This window comes from Diplotaxodon limnothrissa, linkage group LG1 (genome assembly GCF_057381915.1).
Source record: "Diplotaxodon limnothrissa isolate DT_005_m linkage group LG1, D_limnothrissa_male_GT1.1, whole genome shotgun sequence".
Classification (NCBI taxonomy): Eukaryota; Metazoa; Chordata; class Actinopteri; order Cichliformes; family Cichlidae; genus Diplotaxodon; species Diplotaxodon limnothrissa.
The window spans coordinates 11,909,301-11,929,385 of NC_140596.1; the positions used below are offsets into that span (position 1 = coordinate 11,909,301).

Sequence of the window (20,085 nt, forward strand, 5' to 3'; positions counted from 1 at the left end):
TAAATCAGTGAAGGCACAGTCATGATCCACTTTAACCTGGAATCACATGAAAGGGCATGCTAAAATATGTACATTGCTCTAAATATTCACCCAGTGTGTCCTGGTTACAGCTATTTCTTATTTCAGCACTGCTCTGCTTAGCTTAGTGGTTTCATTTGGCATCTGCTCTCATTACCAGAGCAAAAAAAAAAAAAAAAGGAAGGAAGAGAGAACAAGATGGGGGGTTGGTGTGTTCGGTCAGGCACTAATGTTACTCTAGCTTTTCCTGTAGTTGTTGGAGTTGTCAAGGCTCGGCTGTGTGGCAGGCAGGAGGAGGACCCAAAATGCAGGACTCACAGGCACGAGGGAATGAACTCAAAAGGGCAGCTTTATTGCTGAAGAGGCAGGACATAGGAAATACAAAACTAAACTGGGAAAAGTAAACTAACACTCGGAGAGAGAGACACAGGGAAATCCACGCAGCATGAGGGACGACGTCACACTGAACAGAGGGAGACGCAGACAGAAATACACAGAGGGTTAACGAGGGAAGTGGGAACACACGGGGAACACAGGTGACACTGATAATCATAACGAGACAGGGCGGGGTGAACTGAACACTGACGGGAGAGGTGAAACAGGAAGTACAGGAGGAGAGAGAGCACGAGTAGAACACCAACGTAACAGGCAGGGGAGACATGGAATAAACACGAAAGGGGACGAGGGCTCATAAATACATAGAGGGCACACAGGGGGAAGAGAGAGCACGGGGAGAACTTAGACATAATGGGCAGGGGAAGCATGGAATAAAATACAAACATACAAGGAAACTAAGAACACTGGGCCAACATGGCCCAGGACCATGACAGGAGTAGTCTTGTTATTGGTGTTGAACTGAGGCCTTGGTCAGAAATGAACAGTCCTGTGGGCTTCAGGCTGCACGAATAACTAGCGAGGGTTCCCATCCAAGCACTTAGAGTAGAATGAATTATCCATGTGTTACTTTTATGTTATTAAAAATCAAAGATTAAAACATGCTATGTTTGATTGACAAGTCTTTTAATATGCACAAAGGGTTACCATTAATCACAACACAACAGTTTTATTATGTCAAAAGTTTGTCTACATCAGCAGTGTCTGTAAATGTTAGATTACAAAAAATTCTGAATCCAGAAATATGATTGATCGGGAAAAACAAAATGCTGATTTTTTTCCATCTGCAACTCTTCAATGATGTATGTGACTATACTGTATCTGCTCAATTATTTACATAGTCAAACAAATGGCTGGGCTTCAGAAGTGTTCACTGCATCTAATGCAAAATGAAAGGAAATCAGAGTATGCTAGTGGAGCAATGAATAATAGGTAATGTTTGCAGAGTGTCTGATAGATCCCATCAAAATGCATATGAAATATTCATTTAATGGGCTACACTTTATTTGGATAGTCCAGTGGTGAAAATCGGCATCCCATTAAGTGACTTTAATGTGTCGCTAAAATGCCTAAGGTGTTTCAAAAGCTGCTCATAATTGTGTGAGAAGGAGTCAATATATCTCAGGGCTACAGTTAAACTTATGGTTCGGGTTACTTTAGTTGTACGATGTTCTGAAAGCCTGAAAGCTTTAATGCAGTAAAAAAGAGGGAGGAATACAGGAGCGGAGTCTCTTGCAGCTCTCTTTGGCTTTGCACTGGCCTTATTAGTATTCTGTCTGCAGCAGAGGACAATGGTCTAAATTTAACCAGAAAAATTTAAGGAACTGGCCTCACCATCTTTAAGAGAACAGAGCTGACCAGACCTGCATTGTTCCCACACCTGCTGGAGGACCAGTGTTTGTGTTTTTTGCCTGTGGTCATAATTCCAGTACTTGAGCAACAGTCCTGTATCTAGACTGGATTGGGTGCTTCTAATGACATGCCTCAGTGCTGTTGGCAGGGTGCTTCAGGCCCACACTTACACCAGCATATCCTACTGTTGTATTGCTGGGATTTTGCTCAGAGATGGCTCATTAATAAATACGTACTCTCTCAAGCTGCATGTCATTATTGAGATACACTGATTAGTAAGTAACTTGAAAATGTATCTCAAGACCTCCAGTATGCAGACGATTGTGATTGGTAAACTTGTGTTTACAACTGCAACCATTAATAAGTCAGCACTTAGTGATAGGTATTGTATATAACCAATTTTAAATTGGTTCCAGTACCAGACTTGTCTGCACTAAATTGCTGATAAACACCTAGACAACAGTAAAGGGTATCTGTTAGGGTTAGAATGTTACATATTCAAGAAGACATTTGTTTTCCAGCGGAAAGGTTCTAATTGATGACATTTTCTGCAGGTATCATTTTCCTCTCTCTGACACATCACAGGCATCGAAGAGATGATGAATCATGGGGACAATTCAGAAAAAGTCAACAATAATATTCTTCACGTCTTAACAACTACTCCTTTTACAAAAATCTTTGAGAGTAAAAGGCCAGTAAAAATCATTTTTTCACAACACCTGCCCAATAGCGCTTAAATAGTTACCAAAATGCTACTCTGTTTTACACAAACGCAATGGCTTGTTAGGCTTATTGAATCAAGAGCAGGCTGACATGAAAAACCCCACCCCAAATAGTTTAAGCTTAGTGTGAGATGTCTAGACTAGTACCAATAAGAATGTCAGTGAGGAGTATCTATTGATAAAGTCCTAACAGTACGCAAATAGGACAAATGGAATAAATGCGAGAAAAAAGAAATCAGAGTATTCTATGTAATGTCAGAGCAGCCATAGCTTTTAGTCACTCATCTTTCTATTGTCACCCTGAACATGTCACTACTGCCAGATAGCAAAGGCATATCCTCATGCAATCACTGCAGTCCACCCAACTCATTAGCCTCCAGATATCCAGCACTGATCTCAGAAACTTACCGTTCTGCTCCGAGTAATGAAAGTGGCGATAAATGGAGAGCTATGTGGGGAGTGGGAGAAAGTGAAAAAAGAAAGAGCTTCCATCTATCAATTAAATGACAGGGGCCAGAGTGTATGTGGTGAATTAAGAGAATTCGATGGCCTATTTTTCCTCTCACAATGGAAATCATCAACACTAAATACAGCAATAGCAGATGAAGGCAGGAAATCCAATAAAGTATAAAATAGATGGAAAATACAGCCACTGGCTGCCGCAAAAGTTTATAGCAGGTTTGTCATGAGAAAAATTCTCTTCTGCTTTAAAACGAAGTGTCACTATAAGAAGTTGCTTAGATGCGGTGTGGTGCACCTTTCATCAAAGTAATGATGTTGCTAAATTGAACTGCTATGTCAGATAATTTCTTTCTTTATTGCCCTCAATATTGTGAGCACACACCACCACTCGCAAAGGCCAACATTTTCTCCAGCAGTTCTGAGCAATGAAACACTTCTGACAGTTATTTTGACAATCTGGTGTGAAAGGAGGGTAAGAAGTGGGTGGGTGGGCTGTGTGACAATGTTGTTAGCAGTGCCAGCACTCCTTTTTCCGTCCTTTCCTTGAAGCTTGTTTTCGCTTTTAGTGGTTCGATGCCCCTCAATGAGATGATACCCGAGGCAGCCTCCATTTGTTTGTTTTTGTCTTTCCTCTTTTTCTTTTTTAAGATTATCAAACTGAAATTATCTGCTGCTTTTCCCTTTGTCTATCAAAGTGAGTTACATGCATATTGAGAGTGCAAAATAAAATCCAGTACATTGATCTTTTTGGATCAGAGGTTAGTAAAAAAAAAAATCTAATAATTTTCAACCTTTGTATATCTTATTTAAATAAACTGTTCACAATGCCTGCATATATTATTTATTTAATTGTAATTTTGTTCAGGGATGTGGTAGAACGCATTTTGAAGCCCCACATACAGATGATGTGTTTTGATAGGCTATGTAGCTTAGTTTAGCTGTGAAACAAAGTTTATTCCTCAAGGATATCCACTCGTGTCCGAGAGTTAGAGATCAATAGTGTATCCTCCGCCTCTACTAGGCTCACTGATTTTTTAAAAAAGAAAAAGATTTATATTTGTGAAGTGAAAGTAGCATTTATTGATCTTTATCCCTTTTTTTGTGTCCAAGTGCATAAAATCTGATGCAATCAATTTTAAGTAATTACTCAGATTGCAATTTTTGCAGCAAACAGCATGACAGGTCAGATGATATGTATGAAAGAAATGTACGATGAATAGTATTAAGCCAAAAAACATGTATTAAAAACTGTTAATCCGTGTCAGTAATAGTAACCACCTCTACATTATCTATCATCCATCCACCATGATTATCTTATCTATTAAGACAGCCTCAGAAATGAGAAAAGCCATAGTTTATGGCTGGTTTGGTACTCCTTTCCACTTTGTGAGCACAAACTCATACATATGTATAGGCTTAGGCAGGCAGGCAGGAGTGGGCTGAGAACAGCATGAGGCTGTATTTGCACTGTGTATATCTAATTGCCTGACCACCAACAGTTATAGCCAGATTCAAATCCAACACTAAATGTTTCCTGAGCTGTTCCCTGCTTCCCAATCCCAAAGCCAATCTCCCTGGAGCCCCATGGTGGCGGGGCAAAGGCCCATCTACCTGTGGCGCATAGAGGCCGCAGTCAACCTTTAGCAATCTGTCAATCAGGCAGTGACTGTCAGAATGAATTTCAGCCCATCAAGCCCCTGCTACTTCTCCTGCAGAAGTTGGCTTCAGAATCCTTGCCCAACTGCCAATGCTATGTCCCTGCAATTAGGCTGAGGAGAGGTAATGGTGTCGCCCCCCTCCAGGTGTCTGGATGGGCTGCATCTGGTCAAAGGAGGATAGGGATGTTGACAGAGTGCACATTTCTCAGAGGTGTACTTGTACAGGAGTGCCACAAAGCCTTCATGTGGTTACGTCAAAGTAGCAATTAAAAAAAAACAAATCTTTTTGCTCCAGGCATCAATTAGTGGAGTTAAAGAGCTTTGTGTGAGATTTACATTCACAGCTATGTTATGTTCAAAGGTCATCCTGTCTCCAGCTTGTTTCAAAGCAGAGCATTAAGAAAAGGTTTTAAAATTACAATCTTTAACATGTCTCTTACTCTTTTATTTACATATGAGGCCTGATGGTTAGATGCCTTTCCCTGAACTTCACTGACAATAAAGTAAAAAACACTTTGTAACAAGTTATTAAAGAGTTAAGAATTAGCACCAAGTTATCTTTCTTTAATACATTTTAGAGCATCATAGTGACAGCTCAGCAAAGTTGGGGCTTTATCTTAAACAGAATGAGAGAGCACATACATCAGAACAAATTTGTATGTTAAGTGCTGTATGTACTATGTGCACTAATATTTTATAAATATCACATATTAAAAGGAAAAAATAATCTCCAGTAAAAGTCATTGTGACTTTAAACGCTTTTTTTAGTGTTTGCATTGTCCTTCGTAATTTAAACGTACAGAAAACACAGATCCCTTTAAAGTGTGTGTGCGCTATCATAAATTTAGCCACTGGCAGCCCATTTAATATTTCCTCCATTTAGGTCATAGCAGATGTCATTGACTAAATGTAGACCACTGCTATTTATGGTTGTTACAAATGACTGTGCAAAGCATTAGTGACGCAAGACAGATGGATCCGATGCTTCTTGGGGGCAAAGGACTTGTGAATTCCAGTATCAGTTAAAATATAAGTAACGTCTACAAACAAGCAAGCGCACAGATGGGTAAAGAGATTTTTTTCTTTCTCCTTTGTGAACCCTGGCAAATATGCTTTGATTAACAACCTCTAGTTGTCAGAAGCTGGAATGACGTGTTAAATGGATAGCTGTTTATTTTTATTCTTATTATTTTTTGAGCATCTGCAACTGACTTGCAATCATAGAATTATGGGATGAACTGCTGACCCTCTGGCTCATGCACCCCAAAGAGACACCCCCCACCCTTTTTCAGAGCTGCGGCTCCGAAAAAGAACTGTTGTCTGCAGGCCAAGAGATAAGCCTTCACTGTGTCTGTCTCTCTTTTCTTTTTCCCCCGTCTGTCTGTGGCTCCACCTCTCTCCTCTTCGATTTCACACTGCCGCCTTCTCTACTTCATCTCTTGATTTTTAGTCTGTAAATATTTTCTCTCCACAGACAGACCCCTATACAGTCTGTTTTGGACGTCGGATGCTGTGCTGTTCTGTATCCTCGTCTTCTTTGTTTTGTGCTGACAGATGCCTCCCCAATCAAAACCACCAACGGGTGACCTGTGTCTTCACCCTCACCTGACTCTGAAAGTCCTGACTTTGGGCAAACCACTCCATCAAGCTGCCCTCTTTGCAAAAATGAACAGCTGATTCTAGAAGTTATAATTTCAGCTATGACCTTAGCAGCCGCTCCTGAGGTCATCAGTGCAGCTCAACTCTGCTTGATCATTCCTCACCACCTCCTTACAATCCATATCAATGGCTCTAAAGCCAAACAAGGACGGCCTCTAAACATTAGGACAATTAGTCACGTAGTTTGCCTTTTGGGAATTCACAGATGCACACAGAATTGGTAATAAACCTCAAGCAGCAGAATGAGCTTTACGATTTATGTGGTAGTACAAAAAAATGTATGACAGTCATTCCAGTCATGATTGACCCTTACGGTGTGTTCACACCGAACGCGATGGACGCGAATAGAGCGTCAGGTTTAGTCCTTGATCACATGGATTGTAAGGATTTTTTTACACTGGTCCACACATTGATAATCATACTGTTTTAATGACTAAACTATAAATCTACCATTTTTATTTTCAAGAAAGACCGCAGAATGGATTAAATATAGGATATAACATTTCTTCATTGTCATCATATGTCACCATAGCAGCAAGTGTGGTTTAGTAACTTAACACTTAACAAAACCCGTCCATATCTTCTTCCAGCCAAAAGGTCATTCTTAGTATCTCTACCAACCATCTGATTTCCATCTGTATTTGTATGTCTGACTAGAAGCCTCAAAACTGTGACTCATAGTTGAACTGAGGGTAGCAGAGAGGGTCTACTTGTCAGGCTCTTCTTTTTTTTACATTCCTTACCACACACAGCATGCAAATATAGATTTTACTGTGTCAAAGTGAATGTATTGTATGTGTTATGTATGGCTTTACACCTGAGTTGGTGTTTATGAATATGAATTTGTCATGCATAATGAATTCTCTAATGAAATGACCACAGTTAACCATGGACTACCGTAGCAGGGTGGAGGGTTTGATTATATTGTGTGATGTATTTTCAGTGTAAGCTGAAAGAATAAATGAAAGTACTAATTACACGAGGTCAGTACAATCCTGCTAATCAGTCAGTCAGCCAGTCAAGCTTTAATGACAGGTATCAAGATGAACATCACATCAATAAAATCTTAAAGTGGCTTTTCTGTTTTTTTTTTTTTTTTATCTTAAAATCAGTACACTTAGTCATCCAGAAGACCTTAAAATGCAGCTGTTGTTATTAAGGGTTCACTGTTTTTCTATTGGAGCATGCATAAGTGCATGGGTTACATCAGCCCATGCACTCAGCAACATTTTTTTCAGTTTAATATATAATATCTGGGAAAATATTTTTAAATTACCTGACTACCCGAGAGCACAAGATCTTATTGAATTCATTTTGTCATTTAAAACATTTAGTAACATTTAGTTTGGGGACATTATATGTATTCTATGTACTACTAATCAGCATCTTCTCATTAACGTTAGCATTTATTCCTTTCTTTGTAACTTATTTAAATTAAGATACCTCATTGAGTGATTATATGCCTAATATTCTCCAAATCCTTATTTCAGAGATGTTAAAATGCATTAATGGTTTAAGTAATAATTTAGATAGCTGGATGGTCATGCAATTGATAATTACAAATCTAGCTAATGAGGCTGAAAGTTTTTGTATATAATAGAGTCATTTTACAACAGAAAGGGCTTCCCAGAGATTTGAATAAAAAAAAGTGATCACTGGAGACACAAGTGGCCATAAACAGTTTCTTTATGTGACACTACAACACAGCTGTCACTTATTTCACACTGAAATGAAGCGCCGGATCATTTGAATCCTGCTCAGGGCAAGAGACAGAAGATATTTTCTATAAAAATGCATTAATGAGCATTATTGTATCAAAAAAGAGTCCATGACATAAAAGAATAAAAATGCTTACAACAAATGATTACTGTGCCCACCTTTCTCAAAAAGGGGTTTTGTTGTCCTTTAGTGTATACGTTTTTATTTATAGTCAAACATTTGACATAATGCAGACATTGGGTCTGTGGATAATTACAAATGTGAGTTTGCTTGATGCCATGTAAAAAGGCTGAGGTTCAGTATTTGCACGATTTTATTAAAATTGGGTTCTGGATATAAAGCACAGAAAAATTATATTTCTTTTAATCTTCCTGTTACTTTAACCTCTTTCTAGGAATTAATATATATGGGGTTTTTTCACATGAAAAATGTATGAAAATATATCATTGGCATAGCACAATTATGAAAATAGAGCAGACACATAATTGTTATTTTTAATCTATTTTTGCATAATCATAATGAGTATTTTTCCAGTGTTTATCTCTCTAATCAGAACCTTGTAACTTATGGTCCTCACAGCCCACACAAACCTGCAGTCCCCTCGCCAGACAATATCCTTAAAAATAACAGCAGACTTAAGACTCAATATATTTTTACCCTCTTACACCTTGCTGCATTGCATAAAAGTCCGTATTCTTCGTCATCTTATCACCATAAACCGCCAACTACACAGGTGACTGCGCAGATGACAAAAAAAATTAATCACCCAAACAGTTTGTTGACAAGTTATGTCCCCTTCTGCTCTTAGCTGTGTGTCTGAATAATTAGCCTGTCCTCTCTGCTGTGCGTGTTTCATTTTTGCCTGCCCTGCATTAGATAGTGTGTTGTCATGCTATTGACAATGACAGTGGTGGCAGCCATCCATGCCGTGCTTCTGTCAGTGTGAGCTGCCAGTGCAAAGCAATGAGAGAAACAGAGTCAGAGGACGGCTCCAAAAACACAGAGCTGCTTTTGAAGGCATTGAATTTAAAGAGATTTGAAGGTGCTGTTCTTTAGAATGACTGTAGTATGTGTTAACATTACCAACATTATGAGACAGCCGAGATGTAATGACCTGCCATTACATCTTGCTTTTCAGAGAACAAAGTGTTTCTTCTATCACAGAAGAGCTGAATTTATTCTGGAAGTCTAACTCATTCTCATGGCCAACTTATTCACCTGCAGCCTCAGCACCTGCTCCACCAACACTTACTGGCACAAGCCTCAATCTATGTTGGATAGATGGCTTCCCTTTGGATACCATCCGCAACAAAACCTAATACCAGCTACCCGGTATGCAAGCCAACAACTAGCCACCTCGCCAAAACCATTAAAGATGTAGTACACAAAGAAGTAGAGAGGAAAAAAAAACGCATTAATGTAGGAATGTAGAGTCATACACACGGACTCTCTTAAGTACTTGTTAATTCATTCAGCTCTCAGCATGCAAAAAGGCTCCCTGAGTGGACAGGTGCTACGCCTTGATGAAGATCTGTGTGTCATTCTGTTTTGCTTGGCTTGTTTTCTATATGAATGCTTAGATTTTGTGATTCATAGATTTAGTAAAGATGTCTATGAGGCAACTTTGCAGGATTCACTGTTTTTGTGATGATTAATATGGTTGGCTCTGTAGTACTTGGAGCACTGTGTAGCTGGAAGGTAATGATATCATCCCAAAAACTGCACATCACTTAAGGTCAGTAGACATCTGCATTCTTTCTCATTGTGAAATATAAAACTTGACTTGCATACTAAATGAAAACAAAAAAATTGAGATTTATTTGATAAGAAGGTTCTGCATAGGTCCACAATGGAGATTAGCATAGCATCAGACATTGTAGGCCACCTGCTTAAATATTCAGACAGATCAACTCTTTACAACGTGAAGTAATTAATGACATTTAGATGTTAAATGGATCCTGGGCTAGTTGGCATTAATTAGGGGATTCAAAATAATCCCAGTAAGAGAATTTAATGTTATGGTATTTGTAGAGTTCCGATGCACACATTGCAAGGTGTGTTACCTTTGTATTTCCTATTATTCCCAGAGCCTGTGATCTTGCAATCACAGAACCGAGTGCAAATTCAGCTAATCCTATTTGCCACCACACACAGTTGTGTCAGTTTTATGCTGAATTTCCAAAACAGTGGAAACAATATAAAAAAAAATCTACTTGAAGTAAATGTTACGAGTCTTAAATTAAATTTCAACCTTACCAGACAAACTTAACTGGCCACTAAAATCCTGATCTAAAGAAAAACCTACTCTCAGACTGTGAAAAGCCCCTAACAAGCTCTTCTACTTCAAATTTAAACAAAGCATTTCCAAAGTGAGACAAACATCGACTAAAACCAACCATTTTAGGTAGGAACTTCATGAAAGAACCAAACAGGATGACACTAGGCATAAGCTTATCCCTCAAGAACATTTGCATTTCTAGTTAGCCGTTGGGGGAAATAAAGTAGCTGAGGTGTTTAAACATTAAAAAGGATAAGGGTGTTTCTCTGAGAACATTTTTCAAGATGTAATTTAATTTCCCTGTTGAGCAGACACTGAATTAAGAATTTAAACTAGTTTTTTAATAGTATTTGTAATCTGTTTTACTGTATATAGTACACCACATCTGCTGTGATTTGTATCAGTAAAAGAAACAGATCTTTGTGTATGTTCAAAAGAACATAAGGCCTGCATTGCACAGTAACGTAGCATTTTTAAATTGTATAGTTTAGTGAGGAATTGTTTCTATTCTAAATACTCAGTTGCTAGAAATGGGTCTGGTAGTTTTGTTGAGGAAAAGCACATGGTGTCCTCAGTGACTTTTTACTCCCATAGTGTTCTCATGTTGCCTTGGCAAAATGCTTTTCAAGAGCCAAATTGAGCCTTCGATAGGAGACATGCCTCTTTTATACACTCTGTTATCATAGTACTGAAGCAGTAATTTTTCTGCCGTCATTTATCCCCAGAAAATTCTCTACAGGTTCTGTACCTATATTCATCACATATCCAAAGTTATTTTGTGTAATAGTAATGAAATTAAAAATATGCAATATAAAAAACAAAAAGATAGTGGAAAAAAATACACTTGAGTACATATTGTCAGAAACTTATGTTTGAATGGTAATAAAATGGCCAGATTCAAAATTAATGTATAACTCAATAACTTTCTTACAGAATAATTGACCATTTGTGTTTTGTGATACTAAAAACTGTACAAGTTATCACATAAAGGTGTTTATGGGATAATGGAGAATAAAACCTGGCTTTACCTTACCAGAGGACTTTCATCCTTCTTAAACTCACAAAGTGTAAATTCATCAACTATATAAAAGAGCGAAAGAAGTAAAGACAACACTGGCTTGTCCCTGAATATGATAAATGTTCCTTTATATAATTATTTTTTGTGCAAGACCTTATTTGTTTAATTGTGACAGATTACTGCCAAATTTTAGAATCCTTTTTATTATGATTCATTCTGAGTGATACAGTTAAGTGGGCTGTTGCTCGAGCACTTTACAATTAAAAACTTTGCTCAGTAAACTTTCCACTGTACAAAATGCTACTTTTGGACTAATTAGTAAGTCAAGTAGGGATCTTCTTCTTGACTTACCTTGTTGCCACAGCAGCCATGTAACCCTAGCATCCTCCTCTATCATACCAACCATTGCAGGTACCTCTCTCTCTAAATCCATGACTCTTTTCTGTGGTCTTCCTCTTTTCCTTCTCCCTGGCGTCTCTCCCTCTTCTGTACATGACCAAACCACCTCAGTCTTGTCTCCAGAACTTGGTTTCCAAATTGCTCAACCTGAGCTGTCCCTCTGATATTTGTACACATGAAAAAATCAAGTTAGATAGCTTTACAAACTAATAGCTGATACTGATTAAAAATAAAACACCCAATTGCATTGTCACAGCTGCATTCTGGCTCTATATTGTAAACAACACATTTTTAATTATACTAAGACAGTGTGCAACATTACACATGCCAAGCCAGAATTAGAAGTGAGTCATACTGTTGTAACTTGTCACACAGTTTCTGGCAGGATTTTCTAACATGCATAACAAAATACCAGATGCACAATAATTTTCCTATGGTGGAAATATCAGAAATGCTGAATATCAACAGCACTAAAACACCTGTTGTGTGTTATCTGAGAGAACCTGTTTGGTGTTATGTGTCAGGACGGATGTGTAAAGACTTGAGCCCTTGAAAGGCTTTAGAAATGGTCCAGTTGCTTAGTAGTGTGCCATCTAACTTGAGCTATTTCTGCTAGTGAAAACTGAACAATCTCATTCGAAACTGGGTTGATTTACGATGCATCACAGACTATGGCTAAAAATAAAAGGAATGACAAAAAAAGCCTCCTGATGATCCCTCAGTATAACACAGTTCCAAAGATTGTAGCTGGATTAAGCTGCACCGCTGGTGAGTGGGTTGGTCCATGCTGCCCTGAGCGTTTTTACAGGCAATGGAAATAGAGAAAAATATAGCGCCTCTTCAAAATCTGATCATAATAGTAATCGGTTTATTTTACATTATGTGTATCTCAACAGTTATAAAATCACATATCCACACCTTAGTAAAACGCAATCTGATGGCCTAATGGAGAGAAAGCTGTCCCTCTGCATACAGTATGCTTTGACACAATGAAATGATGTAGCTATTCTTGGAGGCTGCTTGTGCACTTCGATGGATGCCATTTTTCACACCATTAACTACAGTCTACTGGTTTTATTCACAGCACAGAGATAGGCCAAAACAATCCTAAACACGCCCACGAACGAGCACAATTGCAACAATTGATCTAAGCTGTTCCACCCAGTCTATCGCAATTCTGTGCAGCAGGAGAAACCGTTATCTCCATCCGCCCTTCATCTCTCCCTTTCTCTCTCTTTTTTCCCCTCAGTATTTCTTTGCTTTGCCTGTAACACCCTTTTTTCATCCTGTTCGGCTCTATCCTTGCCTTGGGACAAGCAAAAGGGTTTGTGGCTGAATCACAAAGTACAAACATGCATGGTAAAAATTTTCACTGTAACTAGCCCACAGTAGGTGTGTTAGCTGATAAAAATCACTGAACACAACAAGCACAATTTTTGGAGTGTTTATCTCAGCAGAGGTCTAACCTAAAGCCCTCATTACAGTCTGTGCTGAGTGCAGGGTTCATGGAGGAAGGCAGAGCTCAAAGGGCCAACTAATCCATTTGGTCTCATAGGCACGGTGGGCTAGTCAATATGCTGGGCCTGCATCCGAAAGAATGCTGGAGCTCCACAGCAGAGCTAGGTAAAAGAGTCTCTGGGGAATGCTTTGCGTGGTGCAGTTTTTATTCTTTCCACAGCTCTCAAGGTTAGATGCCGTTTAAGTCTTAACACATTGTTTACCACTAGTCCTTTCCTTCTTTGATCCCGTTGCAGTTCTCAAAACCGCTTACTTTTAAATATTGTGATCGTGCAATTAAACTAAAAACAAAAGGTAATGTCCTTTTATTAAAGCAGTGATCTTTTTGTCACTTGCTAACAACTGTGGACATATCCGAATTCATTTAAAATCAGCCAATTGTTACGTGCGCGTGTTGTTGGTTTGTTTCTTAATGTGTGTATGCAAATTCACCTGTGCAGGGGCTCGGCTGTGATTGGTGGACCTAAGGAATGGCCTGATGTAACTGGTTCCTGCCGTGGACGTAACTATAAAAGGACGACTGAAGAGCTGCGGTGTGGGGGGTGTGGAAAACTTCCCGTGCACTTGCCTCAGGTCCAGACGGAGCAGCCGCAGCCGCAGCCGCAGCCGCAGCCACTTAGTTAAAGTCGGGCATGTGTGTGAAGTGCGGATCAAGTAGGGGTGAGCTGCCGATTATTTTGGGAAACCTTCTTTTCTCCTGTGTACTTTGACCAGGGAGGTCAGACTGTGTCACTTCTTTGTTTTCTTTTCCTTGAACAGGTCAAAGGGGAACCGAAGCCTAGGTTGGGTTTTGTTTGTTGTGTTGGCCTTAGCTCACCCTGAAATCATACACTTCCACTACCGTGTACTGAGTGCCACTGCTGTGAATAAATTATTGTTAAAAGTCCGATGCTGTGTCTGTTTGGGCGTGGGAAGTCGCGGGACACCCCGCTCTTGTTACGGTCATTTCGAGCCGGGTTGTAACACAGTCAGCAGATGATCTGGTTTTTCACTGAATCCAAAAGAGCAATTTCTTCAGTCCTGAGAATAATTGAACCCTTGCTTCCTTCCAGGAATGGACAAACTCATGGGGAGCTCAGCTCAAGGCAGCAACACAGATGTGGAGATGGCAGGGTGTTCTGAATTCAGCCCGAAAAAAAGGTACCTGCTTTTTCTTGTTTTCCTGAGCAAGGAGAACTCTGCTGGAGGCACGTCACCAAGTTTAATTTAGGAATTTAATTTGCACACACAAAAGAGGTCAATCAAGGAAGAACAAATTGACAGATACAGCAGGCGGGTACTTGTCATTTCTTCCAAATGGCTTTTAATAAGATGAAACACTTTGGCCCAGGTATGTCAGGTTGAAGGGCACTTTTCTCTCTGTGTGTTTTTAAGCTTTTACTGTTGGCAACTGAGTATCGTTGACCTGCAAGGAGCAGCTGGTCGGCATGTTCACATGTCAGAGACTTGGCCCAACCCTGCCTCAATCTAAAGTAAATGGATTCTGTAGTGGAGAACAGGCTGGGCCATCCTCAGTGGAGATCACTGGGCTGTGGTTAACTGGGTAGTAAAATCCACAATGCAGTAAGCCAAGTCAAAATGGTTGTTTTGTGGAAAATGATACATCAGAACACAGCTTTGTGACTTATTACATTGTAATTTCTTATTGTAGGCGTCTGTTTGGACAAACAAAATGAATCCCATCCACGTGCCAAGTTGATTAGCTATCATGAGTATTAATAGAAATAGACTGTTTTTTTTGGTTTTTGCTCTGTAGTAAGTCCAGCACGATGGCATGGATGTCTTAGAAAAACATTTTAGTTATTATCCTGAATTTTCCCAAGATTTCATTTATCATTACGGCTATATTTTTTAATTTGTTGTAAAGATATTTCATTAGACACGTGTCAATTGGGGTCAGATCTAAAATTTGGAAATAAATGGAACTCATCTATTTTATCACATCACTCTGCAGTGGCCCATTTTCCACACAGGGATTTCCTAATGCCATTGCTATGCCCTTAAATTTTGCAAATATTCTCTAGTAATAGGCTCAACAATGTTATGGTATGAGAGTGTGTTTACCACTGTCCTCTATATTGTTCTACTCACTGAGTTAAAGTGCTAGTGATTGCAAGAGCCACTCTTATGGTTAAATGTTGAAGTGTTCTTGCTAAGCAGTTTTCTGCTCCCTGCTTTGCTCAGCAGCAGCAGCAGCAGGGGAGGGAACAGAGTGAGAAGAGGATATGGCTTCTTCTTCTTCTAAAAAAAGAGAAAAAAAGGCCCTTTGATTTTGGTTTGAGTCTCCCTTGGGCTGCCTCTGGGTTTGGAACAGATTTCATTCAGCGCTGAGCATGGTAGCTTCAGCAGAGGGGCACTGTGCCCCCACCCCCACTTCGACATGTGTCATAACTGGTTTCAGACTTGATCAGGAGACACAACTGGCTTGTTGGCTTGGCAGATGGCTCTGAGGCTGAGGCCAGGTGCTTGGTTACCTCACTATCCACACCAGGCTTTAATAACATGGCATTTACGTATGCCTCGCACATGAAAACAATATAGTAGCCTTCCCGATCAGATAATTTACATGGCAGTTTTCTTTGACAGACTCCATTTTAGCACAGATGTCTTGATTTGACAGCCAGGCCAGAGGGATCATGCAGATGGTATTGGGTGATGAATAGAAATTAAATAGACCACCCATTTGTGCCGCATGCATCTGCCATTTAGAGGCGAACTTAGCTTGTTGAGCACAAGTTCTCTTGTTAAAAAACCAGCAAAAATTAAAAAGTAAAAGATGCTGGTGCTAATCACAAGGAAAAACGGTGATGACTGCTTTTTGTTGTTGTTTTTGTTTGTTTTTGGTCACTTGGAGCCTTTAATGACACACTGAAATCCTTATTATAAGATTCTGAAACGGCTTATTGACCAGTCCCATTAATGGAACTGTTACTTAATACATCATCACTGGGGGGGAAAAAAAGCTGACATTTGGAGTACACAGATTTCACCTGACGCTTGCCTTTTGTTGCTGCCTCTGTCCTCCTCCTTCAGGGTAGTTAGTCGCTCTTAAGCATTACATGAACATATGCATAAAGCTACCAAAAGCTACCATCACTCTTATTGCCTGTTCTTATAGTCCTTATCTTCAACGCTATGCTGCTCTGTTGTTTGTTAATTGTCCCTTGGGGATAAATAAAGTCTTCTGATTCTGATTCTGAAAAGGCTGACTGATCGAGGCCAGTTCTCTGGATGTGTTATCCTTCTGATAATTGCCTGTTTTTCTAGCTTATATTCTCTGCTCTCTTCCTGATTAGCTTCCTGTGTTTAAATATCTTGAGCTTCAATATAATTTGCCAAAACCTTTTACGTTAGTTGATGCCACTGGTGCTTTTTTATTAGTCCTTTATTTATCCAAAAATCGAATTCCCAAGAGTGACTCATGGCAGACGTCATGGCAACAAAAGTCAAAATACATGTACCAACATAAGTGCATTTAAAACAAATACAATACACTTTTCCTCTGCCTCATTTTTATTTCTGTAGCACTTCATTAAATTCTTTTAATTTTAATCTCCAATTTCCCAATTTTTCCAATAACCCTCACGGGTGCACTCTAACATTTGCATTTCTATATTTGCCTTTTTTTTTCTTTTAAAATTTTTATTTGAGCAAAAGTTAGAACTCAATAACTTTCAGAGGTTACTTTGCATTCTGTTTGCTGCCATTTTCGCAAAAAGTCCAAGGTTGACATGATATCCAAATGAATTATTTCCTCTAGTCTCGCCACTCCTGCCAGTATTATTACTACAAATGGAGTAGTTTATCAGTATATTACCTTCCAATGTCCTTCCTTTAGGTCCTTTTCATTTTACCTGTCATGGAGCCTTAATGGGATTCACAAGTAAGACAGGCTGCAGTTGACAGTAATAGGCTTTTGAAGGGAGCAATCTTGAAAAACTACTCGTGCTCCGTGTTACATTTTTCTTCAACATGTGAGGAAGATTTGCTGCCTGAGACATTGCTGCAGCATGGAAAGGAAAACCTTGATGTTTTACACACTTCCAATTTCAAGATTTGTACCATAATCACATTTTTATGTACACTAGGATTATTCAGAATTTATACTGGATAAGTTCACGGTTATATTGGAATGTGCTTATGGGTAGTTTTAGTAGTATTATCATAATCGGTTATATTTATGTGAGTATATAACCATATGGCATGGTTTGCTAAAATGTTTAACACAAGATCTGAGGAACTATATGTATTGTTCTGTGTGCAGCTGGTGCTTTTTCACTGGCTGCCATGTTATTTAATTTGTATGACTTAAAGGTGATTGTAGTGTTAATGTTTGAGCCAAATGACTAGCGTGGAGAAGAATTCTGTATATTGTGTGAAGATTTTGCAGAAGCATGCCTTTATATGAAAATTTGCTTGAGATTGCTTTTTAATTTAGCAATCATTGAGTCTTTCCTGAAAGTTTCCTGAAATAGCTCCATCTTTGTGAAATTTGTTTCCAGAAATATTTTGTTTTCATAACAAATAAAAAAAAACTGAATGGCATGCACTTACTATACTGTAAATTTGCATAATACGGATTTACATTAAACTTGGTGAGTTTGTTTAGGCTGTATGGGTGCTCAAACTGTATCAACAATTGCGAACCTATATTTGCTGTCATTTAAGATGTTGAGCACATCCTCTGTTGAAAGAATCCTTATTGATGGGGATGGTGAGGTCTGAAAGTCAAAACCAGTAAGACCCAAAAGTGACCCCACGTTAAGTCTTTTTCTCGCTTTATGAGAAATGGTAGTCACTCGTGGGAAGACTGAGTGAAGGTGGAGAAAAGCACTGAGTCATTTTTAAACTGTGCCTTATTTTCCTCGTGTATAACAGCACATTGACTGGGTTTAGTGTTTAAACAGCAATTTAATGGATGTTTATTCGTGCCAATTATCTAGTGTTATATTGAGTTGAGAACCTAGATGGTGATGACGTCTCTTGGTGGAAGGCTACAATTCTGCAGTGATACTTATTTTTAAAAGAAAACCTATATTGTTCTCGAAGAGATTCCCCTTAGAATTTTTCTTGGATTTTCCTCGGTGCTTTTTAAATCTTATTTTATATAGAGTATTGAAAGTGTTCTCCTTTTTTACTTTACCGTAATCGACTAAAAACGCAGAGGATACATTATTTAACTGTAGGTACATAATGCTCTAAAATCCAGACAGTATAATTAGAAAACCTCCCAAAAGTAAGTGTTTTAATTCATGTGACATTTAACGTCATTGACTAAATGATCTAAATGAACACTGCAGGCAATATGGAGGAAAAGAAAATGAAATGTAGGTAGATTTCTTTTTTTTTTTTTTCTTTTTTGGCAACGTGACTAATAATGTGTTAAAATTAGATGTTTTAATCGCTTCTTGGTTTCAGCTTTTGACCAGCTGGCACAGTGACATGGTACATATGTGATCTTGAGCTTTGAAAGCGGTACCGTGAAGTAAGTTTAGTAACACACTCGTAGGTTCCCAATATCTGGGCAGCTTTTTCCTTTAGAATGTCAGCTTTAACTCCTCAGAGCTCTTTCTTCAGCTCCCCAAAGACCTTGTGGGTGATAATCAGTCATTACCGCTCCTCCACTGAGTTATTTATTTCACTACATTCACACTGCAATTCATCATTTATTTATATGACAGTTGTTGTCTATTATAGTGTTCCTTTCATGTGGCCAAGAATGAGAGATTTTGTGGAACATTAGGCTTCCATGCATCTGATAGCACAACACTGATTCTATTTCTCCATTTCCCTTTGATACAGACTCCCACCCCAAAGGTCAGTTAATTGTAGGATATTTATACCAGTATCACAGTTGCTCCTTCAGTTAATATGATTCCTTAACCATTTTAATATGTGGGAATGTGCTCTTCCAATAAAAAATGACATTTGAGCCACTTTGCAGAGCCTTCTCTAATGGGGTCTGGGATAAGAATGGTAATATGCACTGGAGCTGGCAGAGGCACAGCCTGTGTTTTTGTTTATAAATAGCTCCAGCCAGCATTATTCCACTTGCAGTTGTCCCATAACCATCAATCACTTCTGCTCATGGGCCGACTTCTGTTGTTCACCAGAGAGAAGGTGCACTGCAAGCGGTGCCCTTGCACCTCCAACTGTGCAAGTACATAAAGTAGAGCGTAGTGAGTAGGACAGAGCTGGGAGTCAGGGAGAATGTGGGGGGGAAAGGTTCCTGTGGGGTGATGAACTCAGTTATGATAGCCACCCACACCCCCTCCTTCTTCGGGTGATTATATGCACCAACATCCACCATTTTGCCTTTTTAACACATTTAGACACACGTGTCGATCCCAGAAGCAGGTGGGAGGCTAATCATGTCATGAGCTTGGAGGATATGGAATGGGTCGGACAAAACTGTTTACTGAGGTTTCATTTGTCTCTGTCTATATCTGCCTTCATCTCTTTCTGCAGAAGAGCTTTCCAAGAAGAGCTCACATCTTTGAGGACACTGCAGGATCCTACAGAGATTTCCCGCATAAACAGATGTACTACTGATTATCAAACATCACGCAGATTTTTTTTAAGTCTACGTGGTTGTACGTGCATATAACAACACTCACAGTGTCTCTTTGAAGATCCTTGTTCAGACCTTGTGGCGTATACACACGCACACACACTAAAATGCACATATTACAGTGTTACCATGGCAGTTTCAAAAATACAGTAAGAATCCAGCTGATTCTTAACAAAATGGTTATGTAACTATTGCAGCGCTAAGTCATGTATCTTATCTAAGCCTGTGTCTGTATTTCCTTTCAGCCTGGCTTTGCTGCTTTTCAGCAGCTTTTCACATCTACTGTACCTCCCACAAGACGCCAGTGAACACATGAA

General features: G+C 39.1%; 1 protein-coding gene across 1 annotated transcript in view; it reads right to left on the bottom strand.

Annotated features, from left to right (window-relative positions):
- The window catches only part of insyn1 (inhibitory synaptic factor 1), a 52,298-nt gene that overhangs the window by 31,762 nt on the left and 451 nt on the right, over positions 1–20,085 (bottom strand). The gene's annotated exons all lie outside the window — the stretch shown is intronic.